Below are 21,739 nucleotides of genomic sequence, written 5' to 3' on the forward strand. Positions count from 1 at the left end.
ACCACTGATGTTTTTTGACCCTTGTGACTGAAGGTATGGGTCCCATACAGGCTTAAATGAAGTCCTGGCAGATGCAGCATCACTCTATAAAACTATATGCCTGTTCCCAGGAACAAAATAATATACTTTCCATTTTTAGTTCTGCAGCTGTTTTTGTTCATCAACAGTATAAGCACCTCTGTGTTGATTATAGCTGTCACCAATACACCTACTCTGAGGGCCAGAAGAAATCAATCCTAATCTCTGTCCCACAGAAAAAAGGCCAAAATAAGACATTAGGACCTTTGCCCCTGCCGAGCTCCATAAAAGCTGTTGGATACGTCGTGCCCAAACCAGCCAGGCCAGGGAGCAGCCAAAAGTAAGGCTGCAGCTGCCTCAGCTCTGATGGAAACCTGGGAAAGGTGCAGGGGCTCACATGCTGCCCAGGGACCTCCAACAACTGCACAAACACCGGCTGCTTTACCTGCCTCCATCTGAGTTAAAAGTTTGCTGAAAGAAACATCCAAACAACCACTACCACAACCTCCCTACCTGGATCTTACCCAAGAACTGTTTGCAAAAGGACTTTGTCACAATGATGTAAATCCGGGTGGTAGCTTGTGTTTGAGTTAAAAATCACACTTCTTTTGCAAAGAGTGGATCTGTCAGTTTAAAGACAGGCAACCATTCAATCTTAAGACAAAATAACTGAGTTTAGACTGCTTACAGTAAGATGTAAGAGTCCTTACTGGCACAGTTTAAGATAATCCAGGCACTACAGGTTTTGCTGATGCCAAGTTCCCACAGGCATGGTGATAGCAAAAATGAGCAACAAAAAAATATCAACAATCATTAAGTCAGGAAAAAGCATTTCTTTTTGTACTCCAAATTATTTTTTTCTTACAGTGCAGCCAGTTTTCAGTGTCTGTCAATATTCACCCAAAAATTTATCTAAGAAGTAAGTCTGTTCAGCCTGTCAGCACCTCAATCTGTTTTGAAAGCAAATGATTCTTCAGAGACCAGAGAATGAAATATCCCAGAAAAAGCCCTTGCAAGGCTGAGCAAGCCTGTGTGTAACAGGTGCTTACAGACTAGGGCATCACATCAGGAATAAACAGGAAGCAGAGATGAGGTACAAAGTATATTGCACAAAGAAAATTAAGTCTTGCCACCATTGATCTATTGAAGTTTGAAAGCGATTTGATCTCTGTCAGAAGTAACTAGAGATAACAGGTTACTGATGTATCTTAGACAACTCTAATCTTGTGGATGCCAGGGAAAAAGAGAAACATACACAGGAAACAGAAACAAAAGAAAAATGTTTAATGGAGAAGAAAATTTCTGGACTAGCCAGATACAACACTGGAACATGGGCCAGCAGGTACCTCATGCACAGTACTGAAAAGAGCCCAAATCCCTATCACCTGCAATCCAAATCCTGCACAGGCTCAAGGCACCCCCCACAGATGGATCAGGGCAGAAAGTCTCACTTCCTAACACACTCCCACCTCTAAACAACCAAAGAGAAATGCTTCAGTTGTGAGACAAACTAGAACTGCTCCTTTGCCTCCCAGAGAAGCAGGCTGCTAAGGCAGCAAGTAGAAAAATCCAAACAACAAAGCCACCCCCTAACAAAGCTACCAGCCCTGCAGCTTAAATACACCTGGCTCCTGCTGATGGAAATTGGATAGAAATCACCTGCATCTGAGCAAGCTGAGGAGGGAGGAGATGGGGTAGGCAACTGTCTCCCCTAGCTGGCAGCTGGGGAAAAGTGGGAGGTCAGGGCTACCTGCTGGTGGTTGCTACAACACCCTGAGGCAGCACAGCCCAGTACCTGATCCTGTTTCCAAGCATTTTGATTTTCATGATTCTAAAGAAGTGTGTGGCTTGTGTATAGCACAACCTGGGCAGCTGGTGAGATAAAGGAGAAAACTGCTGCTGTGCTATGTGGAAAAGCCTATGGTGCCTCCGTTAGGAGGCAAAGGCTGGCTGTGGTGTGTGTGAGGGGCTGTGGCTCTGCTGGTTTGGGTCTAACCCTGAGAAGCTGCCTGCTGACCTGTTTCCCTGTAAATACACAATTTGATCAGGTTTATCATTGGGCTGTTGCTGTGAGACCGGAGAGGGAGAGGTGCCCGGCCAGAGTGGCTCATGATGGGAGAGGAGAGCAGGGCTGAGTCTTTGAGAGAAAACACCGGCTATCACAGCTGAGCAGCCGTGAGAACAGGGCTGAGGGGAAACAATGCCAGATAGCTGCCCAAATCTGCACTGCCCTTGGGAAGGGTGGGCCCCCCACTCCATCTCCCACAGGGTGGCCCTCAGCACCTTCCCCAGGCTCACGGTGGGGCCCAGGCAGCCAAGCAGCCCCTGGGCAGCTGAAAAACAAGTAGATTTTTCTTGTGGGGGTTACACAGGGACTGTAGAAACACGCAGGGAAGTGGGGGTGGAGTGAGACAGAGGAACTGCCCTTTGGTGATACCACAAGCTCGAACAAGCTGACAGCTCTTGGCTGCCACCGTTGAGTGCCCCAAACATTAATGGGCTCAGAACCTCATGGAGCTGCAGGGACCAAAGCAAATACCTGCCCGTGCTGCCAACCCACTGCTGATCCTGGAGCACAGGGGAGGGACAGGCACCGAGGGATGACAGCCTGAGCCAGCAGTGCAGGTGAACCAACATTTGCACACTCAGATCTTCACAGACATTTAAGCGCTCAACCCTTCTTGAAGTCAGGTGCCATGGCAGGGTGGCAGTGGCACAGGATGATGGGGACTCTGCTGGAACCACCTGGCGAGCTCACCTGCTGCCCTGTGCCAGGGGTGCTCTATGCCTGACACCAAAGAGCCGTCTGAGGGAGCAAAACCAGTGGACACTGCCTCATCCAGCACTGGAAAATGGGGAGTGCTGCCAGCCCACTGCCCCAGCATCCAGCCTTGGCTGGACACAGGCAGGCCAGCACCAGGGAGGGCATAGAAAGGTGGGAAGGGATGGGACCGCCTCTTCCCTGGGTGTTTGCTTATAACATCAGCTTCATTGTACCATCAAACTGCATCCCCACACACACAGTGCATTCACACCTCACCTCTCCAGGCTCCTTTTCCTGTCCTCCACTTTCTAAGGAAAAAGTGGCATCAGCTGCTGACATGACCCAGTCACCTGCATGAGTGGGGTTGAAAGACTATCTTTTGCACATCCTCTCACATTTGACATATCCAGTCCCATCACTGTCTCCTCAGATTAATTTCCATTCTGAAACATTCCCCAATATGTGCCTTTACCCACAAAATGTTGGCTCCATAACCCTTTTCCTTATCCTACAATGCTGAGTGATAATGCACAGGGTTTTTGAGCCACTTGCAGCATGCCTGCAAGTGGACAGGAGCAGCTTTGCCATTGCCAATACACAGGACTCACCCTGTCCCGTGGCACAGGCAAAGCAGGGGTTTTGGTTGTGGCACACCTTTCAGCAGGAAGCTGTTATCTGCGAGTCAAATATCCTCTCCTCATTTTCCTGGCATTTGCCTGCAATCTGCTGTGTACCTCCTTTCCCTGGGGTAAGGAGATGCAGCACACTGGGGTCACTGGGAGCCCAGCAGTGACAAGCCTTGGCCAGACAAGACAGCAGCAGCAGCTTTTGTCTCTCAGGGCCCTAATAGCTCATACATGCTGGTGCAGAGGGTGCCTGGCACCCCACAGGCCCCATCTGCAGGGCAGGCACTCGTGCTGCTCTCCAGTGCCCACCCCAGCCCCACGGCAGAGCGCAGTGGGTTTTACACAGTTGTACATTCTCAGTAGTTTCCTTTTTACCATTTCCCAGTCACAAGGCTGCCTCCTCCTTTCCCTGTTACGGGACTGTCCCCCTGTCTGCTGAGGGTGTCGGTACCAGGCTAAGAGAGCACCTTCGAGCCCCTGATTGAGGCCAGTGGGGACACCCGAGGAGGCAGCAGGGCCAGACTGGCAGGGCTGTGGTGAGGAGAGATTTATTTCAGCTGATCAGAGCCAATAATATCTGCCAATATTTAGTCTGGAGCTGCACACGCTGCCAAATTTACAAGAGAATGTGGATCAATTTAAGGGTGAAAGACTGCACTCCCATGGCTGAGATGAAGTATATACTTCAATAGGGTACTGATTCCTGGGATTCAGCCTAGGCTCCTCAATCACACTATGGAAAGGTTCTATGCATCCAGAATATTGCATCCAAACTATTACATTCATTTGGGGGCCTCCTGAAATGATTATTTTCTTGATGAAGGAGTGATAGGATGATTGGAAGTATACATGTCCTCCAAAGCTTTGTGGCCACTAGAGAGAAGGCTGTATCAGAGAAACACAGCTACCATCAGACAAGAGCCAACATCAATCTAGAACAATTTTCATCTGCCCTTCGTAAGTGAAACAGTTCGATGCCAAAAGAAAGAAAGAATTTGCAGCAGCATTGGTTGGCTGCCAGCACATTCCTTTGTGTAACACAAGCTATCAGTGTTTTCGTCTTGCTCCTGAATTTTTGACTTTGGGAATTCCAGAGCCACATCTGAAAGGGGGAGGAACAGCTCTATTTCCATTTCAGTAGGGTTTCTAGGAAAGAGATTGCTCCTTCCACAATCTGATGTCTCTGCTTCTGCTGCATGAGTGGTGTGAGGTTTAGAGGGCTGCTCTTACATGTGAGCATTTGATCTACCTCAGCAGTGTCAGACAAAACAGGCCACGAGCAAACCTATTCTGGGCTGAAAAGCATCTGGCTAGTGAACAAGGCAGAATGAGAGCTGAAAAGGTTTAGCCCAGGACCTTCATCGCTTACCTTCTGCCTGACGACCATGTTCTCGTTTGTTTGTACAACATATCCAGTATTTAAGATCTAAATAATTTATTAGAGGACGTACAAGCTCAGTGAGGTAAATTGGCCTGAAATGTAAATTGCCCTGTGGGTTTTGATTTTTTTCTGGTTTTAACAACAAAACACAGAACAACCAACGAACATGAAATTCTTGACCAGCTATATTAATGCTTACAACTCCCCCATGAGGATAATCTTCATTTTACACAATGCAGCAAAGGGTATGGCAGGGGGAAGCAGAAAGAAGGGTGGCTGTGTGCTGGTTCCTCGCCTGCCTCGTGGCCTCACAGCTGTGCTGCTGGCACAGGACATGTGCTGGTCCCCAGGCCTGCTGCAGGGCCTCTGGAACTCAAAGAAGAGTTTGAGAGCTCAGTGATGGGGATGACTGCAAAAGGCTTGACTATTTGGGATTGCTCTCACCCCACAAAATCCCTTGGAGAGGGGAAAGCAGCAAATCCCACTGGAGAAGGGTTTGGTATGGCTTCTCTCCCACAGCTGGTTGAGGGCTATGAATTTCAGTGCCACTCCTCCTGCCACTCACTGTGAGCCCATGTCTTAACCCACCACCCTTGGGGAAAGAGAACTAGCAGAGCTGCAGGATGACAGTCCCACAGGAGTGCCAGTACTTGAGACAAGTTTTCACAGCTTGTCTTTTTTAAAGAACAGTTTTTAAACAATTCCTGTGGAAAAAAGAAGTTAAGCGGAACTTTATAGCATTTGCTATAAATGGCCCAAAAGAGGAAGTTAAAATTCATATGTAGACAGGTTTGTAAGCAGCTGATTCTGAGCCCACTAAGACCATATATGTTAGCAGAGGTTCCCTGCCTGCACAGAGTGGGAGGTGTCAGGGCTGCAGAGCACTGTCCCTGCAAGAGGGATCGGCAAGGAGTCGGGACCAGCTCCCAGCAAACATCCTCGTGTTCAAAGGGGACATTGTTGGGAGCTCTTTGTGCCACTCTTTCCAGAGTAAAGGGCCAGTCCCATGCAGCACATGCTCCTCGGACTGCGAGAGCCTTGCAGAAAGGCTCCTGCCTTGGCAGCCTGCAGTGCTCAGTAATAACACTTGATTTACTCACTCACAGAAATCAGATGGAAAAGACCTCTTAAACCAGCCAGACTGTCCCCCAGCTGGAGTTATGGTTTTGCTGTTTTCAGTTGTGGCTGTTGGTCTGCAGCACCCATCAGCTCTGCATAATTAATCTCTCCCTGATGAGGCTGCCTGCTTGTCCCTTCCAGAGTGTCCCTGAGGAGCACTCTGGGAGCAGATGAGCTCATTGCCCATCACTCACTGGTTTAATGCTACTCTTGGATTTTGTCTCCCTTATTTTCAACTCAGCTCTCACAAATGTCGTCAGCAGTGAGAGGCTGAAACTCATAGTTTATGACTGGGAAAGAAAAATCAATAAATACTCAGTTTCAGAGAGGGAGACTCCTCCCTTAGGCCCTTCCCCTGCTTCCACAGGCATGTAATTCTATTTAACCTAGAGAATAGAATAAGATATTTTTTCCAGTCATTTTTCTCCCTTTGCTTGGGTGCCTGAAGTTGAGGGGCATTCCCAGTGGTGCTGGAAAGGCATCCTTCCCCTGCCTGTTCATGCCCACTGCACTTCTGCTTTCTCAAGGCTAGGGCTCAGCTCTGGTGGGAAAAAGCTCTGAGCTAACCAGTGTTTCCATACAAAACAACTTTCCACACAGACAAATGGTCTGGCCCATCCTGTGCAAAGGGCCATCACACAACGGGATCAGGACAGGCTACACCCTAACACTGGATTTCCATCTGCTACATCATGGTCCTTTATTGAGTCACTTTTCTTTCTCACCTTGGTAAGTTTCAGAATGACTCTAAATGAATCTTTTTTCAAGAAAGTCAGCATGAGCCCTCGGAGGAGACGTGACGGGTGCGCAGTGCAATGGGAAATACCTTCTTCCTTTCAAGGTGATACAGCTACGTTAATTGACTAAAAACACCAGTCAGAAAATTTCCTGCACTTTAAGTGCAATGAGAGCTTTGTAATAAAGCACCTTAGAGGACATCCTGTAGAAGCTGAGAGGTGTCCTTTGTTTCTGTTTCTTTACATGAAGAAATCTGTGGTTTGTGAAAAAAAATGACACACAATTTAAAAATGGAGAAAAAAATCCCCGAGTCATATGTTGCCTGCTAACCTACACATATTCCCATTGCCTGCTCTACATCCTAATCCATAATATTTATGGTGCTTTACATAAACAAACATCTGCAACAGAATGAGTCACTGCTATCTGATAAACATGAAGATTCTTTGTAACTCTAATGGGTTTGTGCTGGTGTGAGGGGTCGAAGTCAGAGTGACCCAAAAACTTCGGAATTTTAAGTTCTTAAAATACTTGCAGAAAATAAGAAAACAAGTTCTGAAAGTAAAATCAGTAATGAAACCATTTCATTTTGGGAAGGGAGAAAGGAGCCAGACACTTGGATGAAGAAATATAATTTCACTCATGAGCCCTGTTCTTTAATAAGAGCAGTAAAGCACTGTGCTTCTCACAGTCATTTTGATGAGAGGCTTCCCCTGAGGACACTGGCAAGGTGGCACAGTGTCCCTTTGCTCCTCCTGCAGGTAGGGATTGCTCACATGACTCTGTGGGCTGAAGGGGAGCAGCACTGCTGTGCTCTCCTCACTTTCCCCATGGCTCCTGGTAGGTTGGTGTCAAGGGGCTCTCCCACAGGAAGAAATGTGGGTGCTGTGGTCATGCTGCCCACATGAGTCCCTGGAGTTTGCAGGGGGAGATGCTGATGGAGTATCTCATCCCACAAGATCTTGCTATGGGGAAAAGCTCACTGACTGATCCCAGCTACAACAAATACTGCCACAGCAGAAAACCACCACAGCTTCACTTCACCCAGGGGGCTCAAATACGTCAAATGGCCTCACAGGGTCCTGACCTGAGGTGTGTGGGGCAGGCAGGACCTGAGTGTCACCCCAACACTTGACAGATCTCACTGCTCACCACTGTCCCGAGGCTATGGATGTGTCTCTGGGCTGACAAAGCCTTGCCTGTGAAACACGAACCAGCAAAACACCCAAGAAGTGGTGGCAGGATGGCAATCCATTTTCAATGTGTTTCTTTAACAGTGACATCCTGCAGCAGGCATGGAGTCAATGAGCTGCCCTCCCCATTGCCAGCCCAGGGCATCCCACCTCTGTTCTTCCTCCTATCTTGACAGCAGTGGTGTTGAAAGCTTGGAGCTTTCCTTGCGAACAGCTGCCCTGGAAATATGTGCAGGCCTCTTTGAGCTCATTTATAGAAAGTACAAGGATCAGTCAATATGAAATCAGCACTGATGCCACCCCAGGGCAGGAGCCCAGCCATGCCCCGAGGGCTGCACCTCTCAGGAGAGGCTTGTGGCCGAGGGGGGTTTGTCAGGAGCACCAAGGGACCAGGGCCAGCTGGCAATCCCGACGGCATCTGCGGGGTGCCAGGAAAAAGGCACAGTTGGTATTAATAAGAAAATGAAGTAACTTCCCAGCTGCACTTGGCTGTGGTTCATTGGGACTAACAAGATGGTAAAGACGGTCTCACTCACTTTCAGGAAACAACGGGAATTTTTGTGACTCAGCATCACTGTAAAGCTGTGCCCAAATCGATCTGGAGAACTGATGAAAAATCAGGCTAAGGAAAAGAAAGTCAGCTGTGGTGTGATATCTGCACAGGGCTGGGAATAGCCTTGGCCCCAGGATGGCCACCGTCCGTCTGGGCTGCCAGCACTTCCACTGGACTGCCAGCTCTCATCAAGAGGATGCTGCAATGGGTGAACCAAAGCCCTGGGTGGAGGGATGCTGATTTTGGCCAGCTGACCTTGCCCCCACCCTGGGCAGGCAGGTGGACCCTGTCCCACCTGTATCCCTGCAGCCTGTGATGCCAGGCAGGGGGTACCAAAGTGCCAGGCCACCACGGTTGGACTTGACTCACATCATGAACACCCTCATGAACATCCTCATACCCTCTGTTTCCTTTTGTCTTTCTTTTTCACTTTGTGGGGATGTAAAATAAACAGCTCATAGCAGAGTTCTCAGCAGCAGAAGACAGCACTGGAGTGATTATTGCCATCCAAGGGCCTCCTCCCACCCAGAGCCCTCTGCTCCTCCAGGACAATTTTCCTTCCCAAGGGCAGGCACAGTGAAACATTAATTGCTTTGAGCTGCCCCTCAAACGACACCTTCTGACTGCTGCTACATTTTTGCAAGCATTTAAGCTCCCTGACAGTGAAGACTTACAGGCAGGACTCTTTACATGAAGATGTTTACAGCCTCGCCAGCTGGCCAAGAGTTTTAGTTCCATATTCCCTCACAGCATGTTTATATGTAGCATTTAAAATGACATTGTTATCACCCTGAATGCAGCTTAAGTTTCTGGAGTGCCTTTTTTCACCTTTGAATCCTAAAGCACTTGACAACTGGTACATGATGGTTACAGCCTCCATATGTTGTGATTTGCTCACCTGTCACAGGATACACCTGCCTCTGAAGCTACACTGTGTTCCTGATAATCAGGCTGTTTCTCCACACACCCACGGGGATGCACTCCCATCTGTGCATTTGGCTGCAGCCAATCTGAAGTGACACTTTTGCTTCTGAAACCCTTTTTTACCTGCATATGGTGGCAGAGGTCGATGGACAGAGAACTGCTGGTCTGGCTTGGTGCCACTCCTCTGGTCAGTTAAAAAATAAAAGTCAGATTTCTCAGGATGCAGGATTGGGCTTTTTACAGAAACAAGTTGAAAACAGAGTGAAAGGAGAAGCTTAATACACTGACACAGGTCTTTCTGGATTTAACTATTAGCTTTGTTTTCTGTTAGTGGAAAAAATGCCGCTGGAGCTTTAAGTTGCCTGATAGGAATTCCGACTTTTACATAAAAAGTGCTTGTATAAAATGGCCTGGAAACTCTTAAGATCCCCCTGAATTGTTCATAATTAATTCTTTGGTAGTAACTTCAGTAATAAGTTATAATCTTGAATAGTGGTAAATTTTGGTTTCTTAGAATGGCTTTAATCCAAAAGTCTTCCACGGTCTTATAGGATTTTTGGAAGACTCTGCATGGATCTTTGAGATCTTAATGAAAAATAGGTTGCTCCCAGGTTAAGAAACAACAGTTCTGAAATACAAATGCTGGATATAAGCATCTGCTGAATAACTGAATCTAGCTAAGTCACAGGAGTCTTCAGTCATTTTTGGAAACAAGTATAGGAAAATGTATATACCAAAGGGACTGAAGTTTGGACAAATTTTGAGCAAATTTGCTAAACTAATAGCTTTTATGGAAGGACTCCAAACCTGCTTTGCTAAGGGAAGAAGGAGAGTTGGGGCTAATCCCCTTTCTTGTCATTTGCGAACACAATGTGAATACAGATGTGCAAAGCAGTTAAAGACTAGAAAGAGCTGCCTGGAGATTGCGCCCTGCCTCAGGCTATCAGGAGTCCCTCTCTCTCTATTTTACTTGGAACTGGCAGTTTTCTCAGTATTCTGTACACAAACAGAACAAATTTTGCTGTTTCACCTTGTTAACTGAACATGTGGTGTGAGGTCAGCAACAGTCGCCAGCCTATCTACAACTGTCTGTGCTCACATGATGCTGCAGCTCCAGCATAAACAGGAAATTGGGCAAAGTGACTCTTTTAGTAAGGGACCACAACACCACTTAAAAAAAAAAAAAAGTTCAACAATAAGCTGTCAGACCTAATGAAGAAAAGTAGAGTAGCCAGCAGGAGCAGAATAAAAGCTGCAAATGTTTAGGCTGTAGCACTTTTGCCTGAACATAACAACAAGGTTCAGGAAATGCCCCTACGTTCAGTGTCCTGCTCAGCTGATCTGGGTGTGCACGGGAGTAAAGAGCCGTATCCTCCACAGCCCCTTCGGGCCACAGCTGGGCTGTTCTTTTTTACATCCTTATTGACTTCACGGCTACACGCTGCAAAGACTTTGACCTTTGCACTTCATTTCACTCCTAAAATTGCCTGGAGAAAGGAAGTGTGCGGGAGGCAGGCAGAAAAACAGGGAGGAGGCGCCCATGTGTGGGAGGACTTGTCGTAGAGAACAGGTCACTTTTGTTGAAAATAAGAATCAACCTTTCTGCACATATGGACAAAGATAGAAAGAAAAATAGGAATAGGTCCAATCTCACAACAGCAGCTATATAGTATCCAGATGAGCTCTGGTTTTAGGCATGTGGAGGGGGGGCACTGATTTAATTGCATGCTCCAAGCTACACAGACTCAAAGATCTCTCGGATCTACGTATTGGCTTGAAATCAGTCCCACGGGAACCACCCGGCCTTTGCGATGACATTTAAACCCCACTGATGTAAATGGCAACGCTCCCATTTGCTCCGAGGGGGCCAGGTCCTCCTCTTGACAGGAAGCTTTGAGAAATTCAGAGATTCCCAAAAATGGAAACATGATATGAAGAAATTATCTGAATAAAGGAAATCTGCCTCTGGACTTATGAGCAGTATTTCTACCAACCACATCAGAAGATGAATTCTCCCTTCATGGGTCTAGCCTGGCTTTTGTGGGTTGCACACAGGCTGCCCTCAACTGATTTTTCTCCAGCCAGAGAGCAAATATCTGCTGGTGACTGCAGGCATGGTGAAAGTCCCTGTTGGGGGGAAGGCAGGCTGCCCCCAGAGCTCTTACCCTGGCCACGCCTGGTCAGGGCAGGCATTGTGCAGCACAAACACCCAGCTCTTACAGAAGCACGGGCGGAGGGGCGAGCCGGGTACCACGACGGGCTGCCAGGGCTCCTGCACGAGCAGAGAGTGTCTGCTGCACTGGGAGAGCTGTCAGAATGCAAGCAGAAAACAAACAAATGATGGGGAAATAAAGGGAAGCTTGGAAAGGTCTGTATTTGTCCCAGAAATGCTGTTCCAGCAATCAGGTCTGTGCAGCCTCCAACTGGAAGCAGCGCTGTGTGATTCAGATGCTCAGCCAAAGCCAGTCATCACCGGCCAGATTCCCTCGGTGAATATTTACAGAAAACAAACCAGATTATAAACTAAGAGTTATTTGTCAGACCTATTTAGTAAATATTATAATTGTATTTAAAAGCACACCAAGTGTGTGGGCAAGGCACAAACCAAAACAGACGGTGGAATGTGCTGGATGAAGTCTCTACCTTGCATATAGGCAAGGACTGATGTGTTTTAAAGGAGGTATATTTAGGTGGCCCATGCTTCCTTTAAAGCGGGTTGAGTTGAATCTCAACAACTCTGGAGGTGGCTGAAAGTGCTCAGTAGCTGGTTTTACACCCATTTGTTCATTTCAAAGTACATTATTAGAAAACCAGCTATGCTATGGAATTTTAAAATATATTTTGATTGCGGTTCTGCTGTTTTCACCTGTCTTCTCATCAACTAAATTGTGTTGCTTAACCTTTAATTATTCTCTAGGCAGTGTTCCATCTCCAGGCCTGGGTTTTCTTCTTTAAAAGCTGTCTTAAATTAGTCTCTGCTTTACACTTCACAGGAGACAGAGCTGGTTTTTAAACATTTTTAGACTTTTTTTTTTTTGTTCTCCTTAGTTTGTGTAAAAGTGGTCATCACTCACATGGCTCATAATATACAGCATCCACTGCCTGTCATTTTTTATTTTAAAATACATAAATGTTAGGAAAAATATAAGCAATGCTCCTTGTGCCAGGTTTTCTCTTTTTTTGTTTAAGAATTCTCTCTGAGTTGTCGGTACTTTTTCTGTTGCTGTTGGGCCCTGTGTGTCATCCAAGGAAAGAGGGTTTCAGGACAAAGGGTTTGAAGAAATAGCACCCTGTGAGCTCCGCTTTCCTTCACATTTTAGGTGTGTTTCAAAAGTCAGCTGGTTAAAGTCAGATTGAGTATCCAAACATGCCTTGTGTAAACTTCCCATGCTTAGGAGATAACTGCGCGTTCCTCTGCTCCGCTCTGGGAAGGCAATGCTGCCTGTGAAATTCTGCAGACCTGCGCCTTTTTTCTCAGGGCTCTGCCTACTTCACACTGGCCTGTGGAGCAGAATGCTCCAGTGGGGCTGGGAATGAGCAGCAGGGCACAAACCCACGGCCTCTGGCACAGACTCGGGACTGTGTGTGGGTCCTGAGCTGTGCTGCTCACAGAATCACAGAACACCCTGCGCTGGAGGGGACCTACAAGGATCACTGAGTCCAGCTCCTGGCCCTGCACAGCACCATCCCCAGAGTCACACCATGTGCCTGAGAGCATTGTCCAAACATTTCTTGAATTCTTTCAGGCTTGGTGCTGTGACCACTTCCCTGGGGAGTCTGTTCCAGCGCCCAGACACCCTCTGGGGGAAGAACCTTTTCCTGATATCCAACCTAAACCTACCCTGACCCAGCTTCATGCTGTTCTTTGGTCCTCTTACTGGTCACCAGACGGGAGATCAGTGTCTGCACCACTTCTTCCCCTCATGAGGAAGCATGCTCATCCTCAGTTCTTTCTCACCTCCTGAGACTGGTTCTTCCCATTGCAAACCACATATAGGCTAAGCTTTTTCAGCCCACTGTCACCACTGCAACTTTTGCTTGGATGTGGAGACATGAATGTCCGCAGCACTGCTATTGAAAAAACTCAGCGTGGCAAATAAACTCCTAAGAGCATATTTAAAGTTTATCTTCATTTACATGACTTCTCAAACTTCCCTTGCTGAATCAAATGATGAAATCACAACATGTTCAGAAATATTAAATCATTTCCTCAACATCTGACTACAACGGGCTGCAGAAGGAAAACAATTACTTCTGGCATGCTGCACACTTTAACACTCTGAATTCTGGTATCCCAGCATATTTACAGGCTTGAACTCTGATCACAGCAGCATTAAAACAACTATGGACCATTATTTATTTCACAGGAAATGCCCCAGACTTGCCAAACCTGGCTTTGCATGGACATTGTGGATTTTAGACCACACTGCACACCCAGGCAGTAACTTCAGGATGCCCCAAACCAGCTTCCTACTGCTGGCCTGTGGGCAGCAGATTGGTGCTACTCAGGAATGTGCCTAACCCAGTACTGGGTAGTGTCCTGCTGTCTCCTGCTGTGGTGTAGAAGGCCCAAATTCAATGTGGCACTAAAAGGATGAGGTGTGATGCAAGGATTGCACTGCCTGGCTGTGTACCCACCTCTGCCTGCCCACTGCCCACTTTACCCTGTGTGAGCACCTGAGCATCCCCACTCTGGCCATGGGGATAGCGAAAGGCAGGAGCAGAGCTGCTCCTCACCAGCTGGTTGTGGCCCTCCCTCTGCTCTGAAAGGCCAGGTCCTACATGTGAAATCCTGGGAGGGCTGCTGGTGCCAGGGAGAGCAACAAGGGCTCCCCAAACAGAAAGGAGAGAAAAGAGAGAAAAATAGAAGTGCTCATGTCTGCAGAATCCCATGGATTTCACACCCAGAAGGGTTCATTGCTGTGAGCTGATGAAGCTGCAGCTTTCAAGAGGACAGGCCAGCTTTCCTGAGCAGGTGCCTTCTCTTTGGGGTTATGTTCAGCCAGTTGACAGCGATTTGTAATGCAGATTTTTTTGTGAGTATGGCAGGAGTAAAACTCACTGCCAAACTCCACAAATAGTGGAACAGTTTGGGAGTAAAAACAGATTTCAGAAATGAAAGTTCAGCTTGATCTATTGGGAACAACGTGCAATTAATGTGCTCAGCAATGTCTTAAATATGAGCAATGTGGGAGAAGGGTAATAGCTCCCTTTCTATCATTTTTCAACCTGTCAGCACACTAATCTATGAAACACCAAAATCCAGGTTCTTAGTAATGTAAACTGGTAAACGTGGTTGAAGGCAGTGGTATTGTGCAGCCTATCTGGATACATGTCTTTTTTAAACAGGAAAGCTATCAGAAGAGTATGTGCTTGTGGGATGGTGAAATAGGATCAATGTTACTGTTACAAAAGTGAGGACAATGAGCCAGCTGGGTTTTTCCACAGGCATTTTCAAAACTACAGCGTTTATTTCTGCTTTTCTGCAACTTCTTCTCTATCTCTTCTCCTCCCTTCCCTATCCCCTTTTTTTTTTTTTTGTGGTTTATGCACTCTGAGCTACACCCAGAAAATGAGGTCACCAGGGAGCAGTAAGGATGTGGATGCAGACTGTGACTGCATCATTTGCTCGGTGCATGCTGCTGGCTGCCTTGTCTTACCAGGGCTCCCTGGAAGCAGCCAGGGAAAGGACCAGGAAGGAGGAGAAGGCATCAAGACTGGACTGCTGTTGTGTGGGGGTGTGCCACTGCCTCTGCTGCTGGTGCTGTTTGAACAAGCACTGGGGAAACACAGAGACAGATGGGACGTGCTGCAGGGAGAGGTGCCTTCTTGCGCCCTCCTGGTGTCTGCAGCTAAAGAGTGAGGGATCCTTCACACCCAGGCTGCTGTGTCCCGTGAAGGTGTGGCTGGAAGGGTCTGTCATGCCTCCACCCAGCCACCCTCTCCTACGCCAAGGCTGCAAGCAAATGGGGAATATGAAGAGCTGCACAAGCTCCTTGGCTGTCCCCTTTCCTGCCCATTCCCCTGCCTCACCTTAGCGTGACCTGTGCCCTCCCAGCCCCTCCCAGCCGAGCATGGCAGGTCAGTGCCACCACCTTTGTGCATGGTCACCTACATACCTTCTGCCCTCAGGGAAATATCTGTACATTTGCTCCCCCTGCGTCCTGACGTCTGGGGAGCACCTGAAGCACATCTGGGGCACCTGAATCACATCTGGCTGTAGCCCTGGTGAGGCTGCAGTGAGAGCTCCCTAGGACGATGCAATCCCAACCAGCTGGCGAGGCTATGGTGCTGTGCTGGGGTGAAAGGCCCCCACCTGACCTTGGTAATGACCAAAAAGTCTGTGTTCTGCTTTCCTCTGATGGGAAGAGTTGGTCAACTGGCTTTAAAACCATACCTCAGCCAGCCCAAATTCTATAAATCTTCAAAACCAAAAGTGTACAGTCATCTGCATAATCTGCAGTGCTTGCATATGCAAGGAAGCAAATGTAAGTGTGGCTGATGCTAATACTTGAACTGCTTGAATGCTGTCAACTTGAACTGCAAAACAGGAGTTGAAGTGAAATTCCAGCTGCTTTGGAGTTCCTCTGCTGAATTTTGAAATAATTTTCAGTTTTGAAGTGGGTTTTATTGCTTCTAATCCTATGGGAAAGATTAATGAAGACAGAGAAACTAGCAGCAAAAATGCCAAGACAGCCTTATACACTAAGATCTCCTCCAACCAAAATGCAGACACATAAAAATTCAAAATTCTCCACAGATACAACCATTTCCTGATCAGCTGAATGTGCAAGCAGAGTTGATCCACAGGGCTCTCCTGTGTTGAGGACACTGCACTCCCTTCCCAGTCACTGTTGAGTTCTCCTCTTCCTCCCACCAGTGATGCCCCAGCCGCAGCGTGGTTAAATAACTAAAGGTGTGTGCTCAACAGTTTACTTTCAGCTTGTTTCAAAGAGTGTGAATCCTGGACAGTCGGTGCTTTCACACTGGCTAAGAAAGCCCTGCTCAAAGCATTTACCTTAGGAGGGTGTGGAGACAGACACGTTCACAACAAAGGAACCATATGCAACAGCCTTGCTCTGCACTGAACCTACAGTGCTCAGCCTATTGCAGAAAAAGCAGACTTTCCCTGTGGCTGCCTTCAGCTGAAATGTGGTGCTTGGGAGCCATGCAGATTATTCTGTTTATAACCGGTCTCAGATCCACTTCTGTTTTAGAAGGCAATGCTTTGCTCCCCAGCTCTGCCATTTAGGCTCCTGCCTGATGTTACTTTAGGAGTGACAGCATGTGGGTATCAACATGGTGCTTGTAGGTAGTGGTGGGAGAAGGGATGCAGGCTTTGTTTAGAGAGGTCATTTCAAGGGTGTTTATGTTCTAGGAGCAAAGGAAGACTACAGAATAAGAAGTCTTTTCAAAGGCATAGTTAAAGTAAGAGCTAAAAGGGGAGAGTAGGGGAGTCCCAAATGGGTAAGAAAATTGGAAAGACAGGAATGGGAGGAGCAGGAAAGCTGAAGGAAGGACAAATTAAAAATGAACTGTGAGGACCATGCAGAGAAAGGACTGGGTGCTGCAGCTCTGTGGAGTGGATGTCACCGAGGAGCAGCTCCATCCCTGGCAGCTCACACACAGCACAACCTGCAGAAGGCTGAGAGCAAACCCCTGGTCCCACCACGAGGAAGGTACAGCTCCTCCAGCAAGGGCTTCTCAAAATTAGACCAAGTTTTTACTATGGGTGGAGTAGCCCCATCACATTCTGAATCATCGGCGTGGGCTGGCCATTGTATGCATTGTTATGAGGTATCTCCTTGGCTGAAGCCAAGCAGAAAAGCCAGCAAAGCAACAGGAGGGAAGAAGCCGTTACTGAAATCCTATGAGAGCAGTGAGGAATGATGATAGACAATGCCTCACATCCCTGCTTCCACTGCAGGAGCTGCCAGTGCAACAGCACAGTGTCCAAAGCACAGTGTCCAAAGCAAGAGCACGATGTCCAAAGTGCTGTGTGACGGGCATGGCTGGCCAGTGGCTGCTGCTAAAGAATTGCAGAGACCCCTAGAAACCTCCTGTTTTGCTAGTACACTGCAAGCAGAGGGCAAGAGCTAATCAGGACTTGTGCTAATGAAGCTGCCTATTGCTGGGAGAGGATGGGGATGTGGCTGGATGCCAACAGTAATGTGATAGGTGGGACCAGAGGGCTCCGCTGACTCCCAGGGAAAGTCTGCTTTGGTAACCTGGTACTTATGCTTTCTTTCTTGCCTCTCCTGGGGTTGCTTGTGGAATGACGCAAGCCCCTGAAGCCCTTTTGGAGCCCCACACACCTCCTGGAGGCGTGTGGGCAGCAGCCACTGGTGCTGGCAGGAGGGCAGAGCTGTGGTGGGAGGCAGCCGCTGGGCTTGCGTCCCCTCTGCTCAGCCCCGCCGTGGGCTGTGACGGCTGGGGCTGGTGCTGCTGGCAGAGCTACAGCCTCGTGTTTTTTGACCTTTTACTCTTCCAGAGATAGAAATGGGATTTGTCTGAGGCTTGGAATAACTTCCTGCGATTGTGCTGGAGAGGGCTAGTCTGGCTTGCTAGATAGCTGTGTCTGTCGGGCTGGCTCGGGAATGGAGAAAGCCTCTGCTCCGTGACTAAGCTGAAGACAGATTTAAAGGAGCCCAAAGACACAGCTGTGCCTTAGAGAAAAATAAGTTGAAGCACTGTGCCTTGTCCCCAGTAGGACAACTGGGCCAGGGCTGTTTCTGGCTTTGGGCATTAGCCATTACTGGAAAACCACAAACAACCCTAAGGCAAATGGTGTCTGTGTTTTGATAGTGATTCCTCAGATGGTAACTTACAAATCCTCTCTGGATCAGTGATGTATGTCTGCATGTGTGGGAAAGTAGGTAATGGTCTGAAAATTGATCCTTTGGGATGATGAGAACAAGCAATAGTTGTGCAAGCCTTCCCCTCCTCCTCCACGACTCCTCTGCCTCTGCTGCCAGCACAGGCAGTGACGTGGGGCAGGCACCGAGGCTGAGGTGAGGGCTGCCCTGCTTTCCCTGCATCTTTTGATGTCCTGTGTCTCTTTCGTTCCACCTTTGATTGACTTCTAGCAGCCTTTACAGGTGACATTGACAGGTCAGATATTTTCAGCATCTCATTCAACATTCAACAGATCTCTTGGGATGTCCCAAAGAATTAAGGAAATGTACTTCAAACAAAGCCTTCTCTAAGCAAGCTTTTTGCTGTTTCTTGTATTTTACTCATCACTACTCAAAATCACAAGTGCCCGTGTACTCCTGCGTGACTCACTCACAGACTGGCTGCTTCTGACTCCCCTTTCTTTAAGTTTGGAGTAGGGATGGCCTTGGCCCTTTACTGATATTCCTTTGGGCAACTGAACATAGAGCACCTGGTGGGCAGGATCCTTGACTGAAAATGGTAATTTTTGTACTCTTCTGGCCAGCAGCAGTGTCAGCTGGAGATCCCCTGGTATATACCAAGGAATACTCAGGCTATATCCAGCCCAGCCCAGCTATAAGCCCCCTCTCCTCATGGATTGGGTCTCTGCAGGCACTTCCTGCTGGTGTCAGCCCTCCCTTCTTGGCACTGCTTGGACAGGACAGGGAAAACAGCTCTCCCCACCCCTGTGCTCAGATCTGTGCTGTTCCTGAGCATGAGTGTGTTTCATAGTGGGTAAGAACTAAAAATTTGGCTCTTCCTGCCCAGCAAAAGCAGAGCTGTCCCAAAGCCAAGTCACGTTTCTGTTGCAAACAAGTCCTAACACACAGGTTCAACATACTTAGCATTTCAGTGCAGAGACACCATTCACAGGTTTTCAGCCTCAGGGGAATTCAGGGTGTTAGTGATATGTATCAGCAAATGTGATTTATAATGTAATTGTGTAATACAGTAAGAGGGTAACACTTGAGCCTTTGAGCTTCAGTGCACAGCAGGTCTCTTAGACAGCAGAAGGAAGCAGTGCTGGACTGCACTGTTTACCTGTTTGCATCAAGTTCTGACTCCTACATGTATTTCACTTACTGCTTTCTAAATAGGAAGTGTCAAACAAATTGGAATTTTGAATAATTTTTATGAAAAAAAAAATGCAATCTGAACAGTGGAAAATTAACAAAGAAAACCCACTTAGTTTATTTGTAGGTAATTCCATATAATTAATTAATTTTAAATCCTTTAAAATAGTTTTTAAATGCTTTTGTGCATTTTTACTGAATTCCAGTTCTGCTCAAATGCAACTTCTTTCAAATCACATAAAATAATCCTTGCTGGGGGAAAGCAAGCTTTTCACAGTGATACCTCTTTAATATAAAAATTGTAACATAAAGAAAATGAGTAATTGTATATTAAGCTATACCAATGCCTTGATATTTATGGATGAAGATACAGTATGCCTGTTAGCAGAAATAAGCACCACATTTATTTTAAAAACTCCACTTAGTGGTAAATCATTGCACATCAACTAATGAAACTGTATTTCAAGGAAATAAACGAAAAAGTTTCTGTGGCAAAAAACGAGACTAAGAAATTACCATTTAATTCAAAGATTTATACCTTCTCATTTAAGTTATTATAAAAATTGGTGTTAACACTGTTCTATGTGAATTAATGCTCTTTATAGGGAAATTTCCTCAGGATGACTGGACTAGATTGGGGAAGTATCATGAGGGGGAGCTATTGAAATTAAAAATAAAACTCCTAGTGCTCCCAGACTGAACAAAAGTTGCGGCCTGTGATCAATGGTGTTGCATGCAATGCTCTTTTTCTACCCTCAGTCATGTATGTCAAAAAGACAGTGATGGACTGTCACAACACAGGGCATCTGTTCACCCACAGATTAAAAGGTACCCGAGGGCTAAGTAATTAATCTTTCCCACCACACCTTATTTCCAACAATTCAACTCAGTTACTTTACTTGTGGTACAGTAGGCAGCTACCACGTTTTCACAAGGATTCTGAGACTAATGCACGTTAACAGATTCTTTGGAGCTTCTCATGCACGTGGGTTCCACCTCCCCCCCCCCCCCGCTCTCGGTGTTCACAGACTCTGAGCTGGTGGCTACAGCCACAATTCAGACACGGCTAGAATTTCATCTGAGAACAAATATGCAGATATGCCTGACACCTCTTTATCATTAAAAAGACCGGGTCATGATGTATATGCAGTAGTTGGCGCTTTGATGAGCACGTGTGAAGCAGGTCAGCACTGAGGGTGTCTGCCGGGCATAACATAATGCAGTGTGTAGGTGTGAGAGCAGTCTTACCATGAAACAAACATCAAACCCCCCAAATACACAACACCACAAAAAGATGTAAAACACCGCAGCTCAGCTCCCTGTAAGCTTAGGCTTTTCTCTACTACACCAGAAAAACAAAACCCAGAAGAGAATGCCTGTTGCTCAGGCTAGCTTCAGACTGCAGCTTTTTCTCTTCACAGTTTCGCAAACCATCACAAAGCATCCCAGTGTTCATTTTTCCATCCAGCGCTCTTGGGCCACTGACAGCAATCCTGATACCCACTGTGTACTGCAACACAAACCCAGGTAGGCATCCCACACCACGGCCCTGCATGGTTCTACATCCAGAGGCTCTCTCATAGTAACAAACAAATTTCACATCAGCAAAGGTGTTAGATCATCCTGCATGTCATGTGAACTTCATTCTCATGAAGTTTCTGGAATTCTTTGCAAAAAGCAAGTTGAGTACAGAGCTGAGAGCTTCCTGCCCTGTTCTTGAAGGTCTTCTAACACTCCACCAACCTCTTACTGTCATTGTCTGACCCAGTTCCAGGAGCAGGAAGCCGTGCTGCTGTATCGTCACCTGACAACCAAACTCCACACAATCTGCCCTGCCTGCAGAGCAGGGATGGTGGCAGGAGCTGTAAGCAGAAGCGTGAAGTTCACAGTCGCTGGTTTTGCTAACTGAATCCCACAAAAAGTGATGTGAGATAAGGGTTGTTTGAGCACAGAGCAAACAAACACCCTACACAGATCCTGAGACTCCAGTGAGGTTAGCACACTTAGAAGAGTCGCTATCTCTCATGACCAAAAGATAACTGCTGAAATTCAGCCTGACAGAAACTCTTCTGTCAAAGGCTGTTTCCTGAGAGTACCAAAAAAAAAAGCCCAATCATTCATGACCAAATAATTTGCCCTTCAAGTTTAGGTCCCAGTTCCAGAAAGCGCTTGAGCACATGCTTCACAGCAAGCTCAGGAACAGTCTTTGATCTCATTGAAACTAAAATTTAAGGAATTGAGCCTGCTTTTTTTTTGCCATTGTCCAAGTTTTCCCTGACATTTTCACTGCCCAAAGTCTGAGTAGTACTTGGCAAGATGAAAGGAGAATCTTGACTCCAACTAAGTGAAGTGCTCCTATTTAACCATCTAGTGAAGATTTTCTTTCAGAAAAATGATATTTCACAGTATGTGTTTA

The 21,739-nt window shown here is 47.0% G+C and overlaps 1 protein-coding gene across 3 annotated transcripts in view; it reads right to left on the bottom strand.

The window, feature by feature from the left end:
• GAB3 (GRB2 associated binding protein 3) overlaps window positions 1-21,739 on the bottom strand; it is a 63,426-nt gene that overhangs the window by 19,210 nt on the left and 22,477 nt on the right. The gene's annotated exons all lie outside the window — the stretch shown is intronic.

This window comes from Coloeus monedula, assembly GCF_965178545.1.
Source record: "Coloeus monedula genome assembly, chromosome: 12".
NCBI lineage: Eukaryota > Metazoa > Chordata > Aves > Passeriformes > Corvidae > Coloeus > Coloeus monedula.